We start from the raw sequence: 11285 nt of genomic DNA, 5'->3' as shown, positions 1-11285 counted from the left end.
GGGCTGGTTAGAATCTCCTTGACGGCGAGGAACCATTTGGCAATTTAAACCTCCATACAAACGTAAAGTCTCTGACCAGAACTGTAATTTATATGCAAATGTCAAAAGGCTAAAAAGGTCTCTTAAGCCATAAAACCCCAAAGATCATGCATGATTCTACGCAGACGCTACAGCAGGCACATGCATTTGACCCTCTGGCAGTCTGGTTTTTAGGGTTTAAGCAATGAAAGGGTTACTCTAGAATAGCAAGAGTGTGAAAAAGATACACTCACAGAAAGGGAAGAATATATAAAACTTTTAATGATCTATAAGAATTTTTTAATGATTTTAATGATTTATAAGAATGTGTAAAGCAATTATATACAACTACATTGCCAGTACAGTACATATTAACTGATTCTATGCATTTATTTATCAGTCTAACTAATGGAAACTGAGAGAAAAAGGATTAGGCTTAAAATATTTCTTATCCTTTTCTTATCTTCCATCTAGTGGACAGCATTAGTATTATAGCATTCATCTGTCAGTTGAAATGTCTGATAGTTTATAATTTGTTGTTAGCTTCCAGAGCATCAGAAATTCATTGAAACTAAGCATGTTTCCTCAGAATGACTTGTTCTCCATATGTAAAAAGTTTTGGGGAGTTTGAACAATGTACTTTAAAGATCTAAGACAATTCCTGCTTCATTTTTTGCCATTATTTTAATAAATTGCCATTTTAACACCATTTGAGATATCCAAAAACTGTTCACAATTTAGAATTTTTAATATCTTGGCATCATGTTGACAAAGTTTGGTTTGAATTTTCAGAAAAAAAAAATCCACCTTCAAACCGAAATAACTGACTTCCTGTTGGTCGTAGCTAATGACTGTAAAGTAGAAAGAAAGTTGTCTGGCTTGTTGAGAACAATATATGTACCAAGTTTGGTGACTATAGGTAAATGTAACACCCACCCCCATTAGTCAAAAGGAGGCGCTATAGAGCCCCTCCTCCACGTACATTTATGAGCATTTGCCAGTGTCTAACTGTCGACAACTGTTTTGTGTCAAGTTTCATGAAATTCTAAGCATGTTAAATGCCACAAAAACACCTGAGAGGAATATTAAAGTTTGACGTGTTACCATGGCAACAGTATTCAATATATCAAAAATCCCATTGTAGTTTTACATTGGTAGTGTCTTGACATTATTCTGACAAACTTTGAAGTAAGTATAATATGACGAAAATATAATTTTAAAGAATTTTGAAAATGACACTTCCTGTTGCCAGTTGGTGGTGCTATAAAGGAGACTCGCAATATTCACATCAATATGGTCAGACTCCTTCAAAGAACAAACAGCTGCAGTTTGATCAAAATCAGTCAATGTATGCTGAAGTTATAACACACTTCCTGTTTCACTTTTTCTTCCTTTTCCCATAATTTTAGCACCTCACCACAACCAAACTGTTCAAGTTATCAAAAATCCCTTCGTAATTTAGCATCCCCAGTGTCTTGAGATCATGTTGACAGAGTTTGGTGGTGATCAAATGAAAAACCCAGGACAAGTATATCACATTCCAGAGCATGTGTTTTTCAAAATCCCCACAATAGCCGACTTCCTTTTGGGTGGAACACTGACTGTCAGCATGAAAGCTGTATGGGCTGATGAGATCTATATGTGTATGAATTTTGGTGACTTTAGGTGAAATGGTGTACACTACATAGCCCCTCAAATGACTCTATAAAAGGGTGTGATACAGGGCACCCCATGGACAGTGTGAAGCACCATTCATAAAATCATAAAGAAAGGAATGGGCATGTTGCTGGGGCTAGTGCCATCTAGTGGTAGCTGATTTTCTTAGGCGCAGTTGTCTGTGGATGTTGAGCTATTGGTGTGTAGGTTGTGCAAGGCTAAAAATGTCAGAACGAAAGTCTCAAAATCCAAATGAATCAAATAGAATCGTCTCAGAAAAGATGTCAGTGAATGCACACATGCTGAAAAGGAGCTGAAAACATGCTGTAAACTGCATAAAGAAAATCTCAAAATCCAAATGAATCCAATAGGATTGACTCAGAAAAGACATCACAACAGGTCTGTCTTTCAAGGTTTTTCAATTATTGTTAAAAATCCATTTCCCTATGGTGAAAAAGAAAGGAGTTTTCACTTCTGGAATGCATCTGCTGAGCTCTATATCCAAACAAACAAATTTTGGAACTTGGTTGAATAAATGCTTTGTTTATAATGAGGCGAATGTTTTAAGATATGAAACTTAAAGGATGTTTTGAAGGAAATTAAATAATCCACAAAACTCCAGTCCATCAATTAACATCATGTGAAGCGGAAAGCTGCGTGTTTGTAAGAAACAAATACATCAAGATGTTTTTAACTTCAAACTGTTGCTTCCAGCTAAAATATGAGTCTTCTATCCATAATATTGCCTTCTCCGATGAAAAGGCCATCTTGAGTCAGGAGAGAAATATGCACAGATCAAGCAACATTTACAAGCAAAACAGTTCTAAACCAATATGTTGGTGGATTTTGATGTGAGAGGACAACAGGGGATGGACTTGTTCATTGGAGGAAGCATTATATATTGATTTTGGTTTAAAGATAAAAGTCCTTAATGATGGATTTGTTTCTTACACGCAGCTTTTTGCTTCACGAGCCATCCATTGATGGTCTGGAGGATTCACTGTATTGTGATGTAATCTTACATTTCTCAAAATATGTTCTGATTAAGAAACTAACCCATCTACATCTTGGCGAGTACATTTTCAGAAAATGTTCAGTTTGGGGTGAACTATTCCTTTAATGGTATAAAGACCTCTCTTATATGTCAAAAAAAAAATCAAGGATCATTTTATTACTTATGTCATGACCCCTATAAATCACATTGATGATGCTTTAACTAATGTTCACTCATATAACATTACTGTAATTGTTACTGATAAATCATATAAAGTCATTTACATGATGAAGTGATTATTAGAAGCACATGAAGAATCACGCAGTAACTTCTCAGTGTTTCTGTCATGTTCATCTGTTCATTTATATTCTACTCATTTCTCTGTTTCTATGTGCTGCTGTGACATGAAGCGGAGGACTGTGAAAAAGAATTGCGTAAGTATTAAAACTGATGCAGAGAAAAAAAATTGCTTTATTGTGCTACAGTAAAGTTTAAATGTACAATATAGTTCCCTTTCATGGGAACTTTGAACTGCGTCCTCTAGGGGTCTATGGCGAGCACTAGCAAAGCGTTTAAGAGGATGTGTGCATCCGTGCTGTCGTTGTTTAACATCCGATGACACACACGATCTGTGCGTTATTTGTTTGGGCGAAGAGCACGCACGCGATGTCTCCGAGGGGGCAATCGGCGTGCACTGCGAGCGTTTTTCCAGTGAAAAAAGCTCCGTTCTCGTTTGTCTCTCTTTTCGAGGAAAGACGGGCAGCCATCTGCTTCCCGCGATTCAGGTCCCGCCTCTGCTGAGGCACGGAGGAGAATGAGCACGTTGGGATCGCAGGTGGATCTGGCCGATGACTTATGCTTTCAGGCTGCCCTGTCTGGTCTACCGTATCTAGGTCGCTCTGAGGGGCCTCCCGATCACCAGGATATCCTCTCTTGCTGTGGCATTGAGCGGGAAGTATAGGTGGCATTTGCAAGAACATTCTTGTGTAATGCTGTCTCAGGCAGTGCTCCCCTCACCTTAGAGGGTTGTATTTGAGCTTACCTCCCCCGTTTGGCCCAGTACTTCCGGGTATCTGTGAACAGATGCTTGGAAAACTCTTAAATCCATACTATGGTAAGTTTTACTGCTAGCCACTCCAGCATTATAAGCCTTAAGATCAAGTTGATGTCTTCTCAAACATAGCTTTTTGGGATGCACCATTTCCTTCTATGGGCTGCTCTTTCAGAGTGCCACGAGAACCCCTTAGAACGGTATTGTTTAAAATCCATGTTATGGTAAGTGTACACGTGTAGTCTTTGTACACTTTCTAAAATCTACACTGTGGTAAGCATGGCTGTCGCCGGCCAACGTGTTGTTGGTGTTTTTTCAATGTATGCTTCAGACACGGGTCATGACGAGGCGTTCCCCATAGCGACCCCTAGAGGACGCAGTGTCTCGTTCCCTACTCAGGGAACCATGGTTACATAAGTAACCTGAGACGTTTTTCATATTCAGTGTTCATATTTTTTTTTAAACGTGTTTTGTTGTTCTTCTATTTAATCTTACAAAACTATATATAACTTTATCAGTAGTTGGCCTAAAATCGTAGCCCTGCTGTCCCTTGGTCTGTTATAATGTTAAAACAAATATAAATTACAACTTAACCTCTATAGTCACCATTGGCTAACAAACTTTATATTTTATACTTGAAATAAGATGTAAGTGTAATGTGACTGAAATAAGAAAAATGTAAGAAATAGTAGTCAATAAAGCATTTTTATAATGGAATTTAAATAGAACTATATGACAACTATGTATGAAAATGTATGAAAATGCATAATCATTTAGAGTTTCTGTAAAAAGAATGAACAGAGAGAAGTCAGAGAACTTCATTCTGTTCATTCACTTATAATCATCTTGTTTCTGTTTCTATGTGCTGCTGTGACATGAAGGCAAGATCTCTGAACGACTGAAGCAAATGTGTAAGTATTGCAGCTGATACAGAGAGAGAAAAATGCTACAATAGAGTTAACTTAACCCTAATATAAAAATGTGACAGATGTGACACATCACTTAACTGATATTAAAATGTATATAAATTAACATTAACCAATAAGTGCTGTGGATGTCTATTGTTAAGAAAGTCATGCAGACGATGAAGTGATTATTAGAAGCACATGAGGAATCACATAGTATCTTCTCAGGGTTTCTGACATGTTCATCTGATCACTCACTTACAATCTCCTCATTTCTCTTTTTCTATGTGCAGCTTTGACAAATAAAGAGGAGATCTCTGAACAAGAAATACGTAAGTACTACTTAAAGGTTATATACACCTAAGAGAAAGAAACATGCATGAATGAGAAAATAAAGAGTGGGACGTGCTTGATGTTAAATAGAGCAATATGCACTGAAGAACTCAATGCAGTACTCGGCTGACTGACATAGACATTTAAGAGGTGTATAAATATCTTAAAATTGGCAACGGTTAGTAATTGTCAAAAAACTAAGTTTAAAATCAGTTAAGACGCGCTGACATACACCCGAAGTGCGCGCCCAAACAGCAAATTTGCATATCTCAACCTTTTCTTTTATTTAAACATGCATTTTATGAATATTTAGGCTAAAGTTATCAGTTTAACTTGCCATTTGTTGTAGGCAGACGGAGAGTTGAAAGGCAAAGTTGAAAGTCAGCTTTTCGGTCATATCTGACTCAAAATCAACCATAGACCTAGGATCCGGTTCAACTAACTATAACGAAGTTTGCCGAGGATTACCGAGGATTCTGACGAGTGAGTTGCTGTTATGCATGCATGTGTGTATCACCGAGGATTTAAATAAAGTTTCTTTAATAACAAACAAAACATAGTAGATTATGACTAGTTTTATTAAATAGGCCTACATTAAAACATGGAAGAACCTGATTTTTACTATGGTTCATGTTAAAAAGGCTATGGTACATTTTCTGAGATTCTGGTGATTAGCCAATGTCAGAGCGCGCTGTCAACGCAGCAACATAAAGGTGCTACGCTCCGCCTATTTCCAGCAGGTGCCGTTGATTAGCATTTGTAGTAAATGGAGTGGGTGTATCAAACGTACTTGCTTTCTTCAAGTTGTGGTGTTGTGTGCGTATATAGTGTGAAGAAAGTAAGTTGATTTATACTTCAACTTATGTTAACTGTTTGATCATCCTGAATTTATAGTATGTTTGGTTGATATTAGTTGATTGTTCATGAAAGTGTGTTTCTGCTACCTTTCATTTGCATGATGAATCGTTTTTTTTTTTTTAACCGGTTCATTGAATCCATCTGGCTTAAAGAGCTGGTTTGCAGGAAAGAATCGCACTAAGCATCACTGTCTTAAAGGGACAGCATTCTAATAAATCTGTTGCTGTCTATATCATTAATGTTAATAAAACACAAAGACAAAGAGAAAATCTCTCACCGCGCTTGACTGAATCATTTTTTGGATCATTAATAAGAATCAATTCATATTTGATTCATATATTGCAGACAGTGTTTTAGTTACACACTTGATTATTCAATTTCTTTAATACTTTTATGTAGGGGTGGGCGATAGACCAGCTGGTGTACAGTTTTGATTATCAGCTTTATTGCAGTTTCTCTGTCTTCATGTTGGAGTTCTGCATCTTTACAGAAGTTTGCTTTAAGTGATTTTACTCGCACTCTGAAATGCACACACATAACAGAAGCACATATATAGAAAGTCACAGTGTGTTAACTGTAATTAGTGCTTTGTTGCATCGTGTTGTGTTTCCAGGTACTGATGCCACAAAAAAAGAGATGGAGAAAGGTGAAAGGGAACGGTGCATTGTTGTTAAAGACACTGCCATAAGTCAGGCGATTGGTGGGCCACGTGGTGCTGATGGGAGAGTCCGAGACATGTATGGCAAGAGCCTTGTAGTCCTTAACACTAGTACTGAACATACTGGAGTTCATGGTAAGTAGTTGTCTTTTAATTTAATATTTTAATGTAACAAGGGTTTGTTCATTCAATAGTATTCATGTGTAGCACTTGGTACTCCCGCAAAAGTGATATAATGCAACAAAATAAGAGATGAAGGTTATGAAATTTACTACCAGGTCAAAATAGCCTGTTTGTCCACATAAATCTGATCACACTGAAAGGAAATCTTCCATGCCGTTGAGTGGAAAGTGGGTTTTAAGTCCTACCATCCTCTTAACCCTAAAGTATACTTAAAGGGGTCATATGATGCGATTTCAATTTTTCCTTGTGGAAAATAATGTGTTTTTTTTACTTTAAACCGCATAAACACATTTCATTACACCAAATACACAAAATACTGTTCTTTTTAGCAGCATCATATGACCCCTTTAAGCTTTTTATGCGTATGCTAGCGTACAGTCGAACACATAGACTTTCAAAGTATACTCTTTGATAGCATGCACGAATGCAGGCGGTCGACACATGCGCTCTAGAGAGCTTCATCTTTATCCAGCATCTGCTCTATGTTTTTCCAGAAGTTATGACCGATAAAAATGTCTCTTTTAAACTAAAGTTGCTGCTCTCTCATAACCCCCTCACACAAGTTGTTGTTGTTGCACTCTCCACTATTTTGTTGTTGTTGTTGTTGTTGTTCGGTCTCTTTAGTTTCATTTTCTACTGTGAAACACAACGGCCCGGGCTAGTGTCGCCACCATGTGGAACAACTGATTAGTGCAAAACCAAGTCAATGCGCATGTGCAACGGTTACAAAAATCAGATGGTGCACATTCAGTACGTGCATGCTATTCTGGTGATGGAATTTGTCACTCGCACTGTACTTCGCACTTCACATGGTAAAACCGAAGTATACTTTGGCCTTTAGCCTACAGTCAACTACATGATTGATGAAAGCTTTGTACTAAAGACCCAGACTCCTGCTGACTGGACCTGTCTGTCTTCCAGTTGTGGCTCATCATGGGAGGCACAGCTTACTCAAAATTTTGAGGAGGAAAAAAATGGAAGAATTAGTTTACAATTTAATGTCAATAAAATCTCAAGTTAATTAATTTTATGTCATCAGAATGTGTATTTCTTTATTGTAATTTCACCGTTGCAAACCGTAAAATATTACGGTTAGGTATTATACTGAGTTTAGTTGTAATCCTGCGTTTTACCGCTGCTGTTCTGGGCAGTAAGCAGTAAACTAGTGTGCCATTCCAAGTATGTATCGCTGCAGCCCGGAGACCTCCAAGTGGGAGGGACCTACGCCGCAAGTAGGTTGGGCTTGCAGCTCATCCGCCCATTTGGAGCTGGCTCCGACCTCCATTTATACCTAACTCTGCCATTCCGACCACAGCACTAGAAAAAAAAAATCCACGGAGGAGGCTCAGTTTATCAATCAATCATCGTGGAGACCTCAGTTACATTGTAATTTGCTTGAATGGCTCTGTCACACAGATATGGAGGGAAGAGATATTGAATATTACTAAACTCACACTAAACCTGCTCAACAGTTTGCTGACGCACCCTAGTGGGGTTTCAGAGGCAACAGCACAATGTTTGACTGTAGTCTCTGTACTCCGTGCTACAGTTTATGGTGCTTTTATGAATGATGGAACAGATTTGATGTCCTTTCACTTGGTTAGATGCAAGCTGTTGGTTATTTCTTCAATTAATCAGATAAAAGTCTGATTTTATTTTCTGCATTTTGTAATTTATTTAAACAAATGTCATTCCAAAGTTTTGTCCTCCAGTGTGTAAGTTCATTATTTAAAAAAAAAAAATTGTATTTAGCACTGCCTTGCTCAAACACCATTTTACACTTTGATCTGTTCATATATCCAACAAAATCATCTGAATACAAACTGCCAGATAATCAGAAATGAATGTAAGTGAATGAAAATGTGTTTGTCCTGAGAGAAATGGGCAAGTTGTAAATCTTTGAATGTGTTAAAAGATCAATGTGAACTTCACATTTAAGTTTGCATGTTGAAAGGTGCATGACTGAGTTCACAAATATAATGTTCATTTTGTGAGAAAAGAGCAAGTGGACAAACAAGATTTAACTTATAAAATGAGTCAGAAGTGCTAATGACAATGTGTTATTGAAATTATATTGTACATATTATTTTTAATGGTAATTTGATGGTAAATTATTGACAATCGTTTTGATTTCTTAGAAACGACTTGATCTCCAGATCTTCTCTCTTTTGAATTTCTGTCATTGCCTCTGTTTCCTTTCAGAATCAACAGGAAAAGGAGTGAATGAAGAAACACCTTTTATTAGTGAATGAGCAGCAGCAGAAGAGTTCAGTTTGATGAGATAAGACACTCCCACTAGTGTCAATCACTGTGACATCAACATTTAAGCTGTCTTAATCCATCCGTCCAAAGTGAGAAATGAACCCCGTGCAACCTCATATGCTCACCTTGACAATAGAATCACCACTGGCTAGTCAATTTTTTAGATTGCTCACCAGGTTAATATATGTATATATAGGTGAGCACTAGCCAGTGAGAACCAGAAGTGGCTTCTGCTTACAATTAAACTACAAATACTCCACTATTTTAACAGGAAAACACAACAAAGAATATAATTTACATGTAGCATATCAGTTCAACATGGTAAGTAAGACTGTCCTGCTCTCCTTCTCTTTGCATGTGTGAGAGAAACACTAAGCGCTCTCTGCTAAGCAACGGCGAGTGGGGTGCCTTCACACTACAGTTTCCGGTGCGTTGAGTCTGCTGTTGAGAGAAATTAAAATACTGGTACCAGGGACAAAGAATGACACAGACACAGGAAGTGAGGTTCACTCAAAGTCAGCTTTATTATGCTCATGCTAGGGTTTATATAGCAAGTCTAGTTTTAGTTAACTATAACAAGTTTGTATATGGATAAACAGAATAACTAACAGCTTATTAAGACAGACAAATTACTACGTATACGGATTTACAATATGAAATGTTACTTGTGGAAAATAACTAGCACATGCTTTAGGGGCGTGCATGAATACAGTAGATTACACAAGAAATGATCAGACAGAAAAAGAGATGCAAACACACTTATCTTAACATTTATGCATGGTCATTTTGAGTGAATGCATCCTGTGCCATATTTACAGATTTGTAAGAAGATTCTTTTAAGAATTTGAATTCCGCTTAAGTTTTGTTTTAAGAACAATCTTTAAGAAAAATAATAATTGTTGGGAATACAAAATATTGTTAACTTTTTTAATAAGTTGTAATATAAGAAGAAAATGGCAGTTGAGAAGAAATTTCTTCTTAAGTATGTTTCTTAAATCCGGCCCCTGTTTCTCCATCCATTAAAGGGTTAGTTCACCCAAAAATGAAAATTCTGTCATTAATTACTCACCCTCATGTCGTTCCAAACCCGTATGACCTTCGTTCATCTTCGGAACACAAATTAAGATATTTTTGATGAAATCCGAGAGCTTAAATGTGACATCAGTGGTTCAACTGTAATTTTATGTAGCTGTGAGAATACTTTTTGTCTGTAAAGAAAACAAAAATAATGACTCTATTCAACAATTTCTTATCTTGTGTGTCAGTCTTTGACGTGCGTTCACGACAGTACCACAATGCATTCCTCTGCTTGAAAACAAGGTGCAGCTCATCCGGGTTCTACGTCAGAACGCTGGCTCCTGCGTCTGCAGCATCACACGAATACGCCTGTGCCTTGAACGTGATAGTACCATTGCAGTCTATCCAGGGTCAGAAAGCTCTCGGATTTCAACAAAAATATCTTAATTTGTGTTCCTAAAATGAACGAAGGTCTTACGGTTTTGGAACGACATGGGGGTGAATAATTAATGACAGAATTTTCATTTTTGATTGAACTATCCCTTTAATACTATCTGAATGTCAAATTGTGACCTGAATTTAGAGTTTGTTACTGTCACGAATCAGGTCCATGGACTTCCGTTCAATCGCCACCAGAGGTTACTCTTCCGTTACATTGACTCTCACACTACACAAATTGTTGCATGTCATCCCGGACTACATATCCCATCATCCATTGCACTGATTGCGCACAGCTGTAACCAATCTCACTCACTATATTACACCCACTCAGATCCTTTTCAAACTGCGAGTATTGTTTAGCGTGTATCACTGCTATAGCTGATAGCTACCTTATGGAGCCTGCTTAGTTTTCCTAGCCTCATCTTAGTCTTGCCTTGTCTGTTTTCTCGTGTTCTGATATTTGCCTTGTACCTGGATTATCCCTCTAGTCTCGCCCCTGTTGGATTACATTCGCCGTCGACTGACCCTTGCTTGTTTACTGGACTGCTCTTGTTTTGTCTTCTATATACCTGTTTGCCATTGCCTGACCCTCGCCTGTTTTGACCACGCCCTTAATAAAGCTTGCAAATGGATCCGTACGTCTCACGTCTTGTTTGCCCCGTAACAGAATACTCGGCCTCACAAGGATCCAGCAGCTTTTCATGTGGACAATGGCCAGGTATGGACACTGCAAAACTTTTATTAGCCTTAAAGCAGGGCACACGCCCGCTTGAAGGCTATATTCAAGAGTATCTGGACATTGCGTGTTATTCTGATCTGCCAGATTGTGTACTGATAGACTTTTTTTGTGATGGAGTAAATGAACCTTTAAAGTCACGATTAACCCGTGAGGGTCCCCGTTCTTCTCTA

This window comes from Sinocyclocheilus rhinocerous, unplaced genomic scaffold, assembly GCF_001515625.1.
Source record: "Sinocyclocheilus rhinocerous isolate Xijiao unplaced genomic scaffold, SAMN03320098_v1.1 scaffold2870, whole genome shotgun sequence".
In the NCBI taxonomy this organism is placed as follows: Eukaryota; Metazoa; Chordata; class Actinopteri; order Cypriniformes; family Cyprinidae; genus Sinocyclocheilus; species Sinocyclocheilus rhinocerous.
This window is presented reverse-complemented; position numbering follows the sequence as displayed.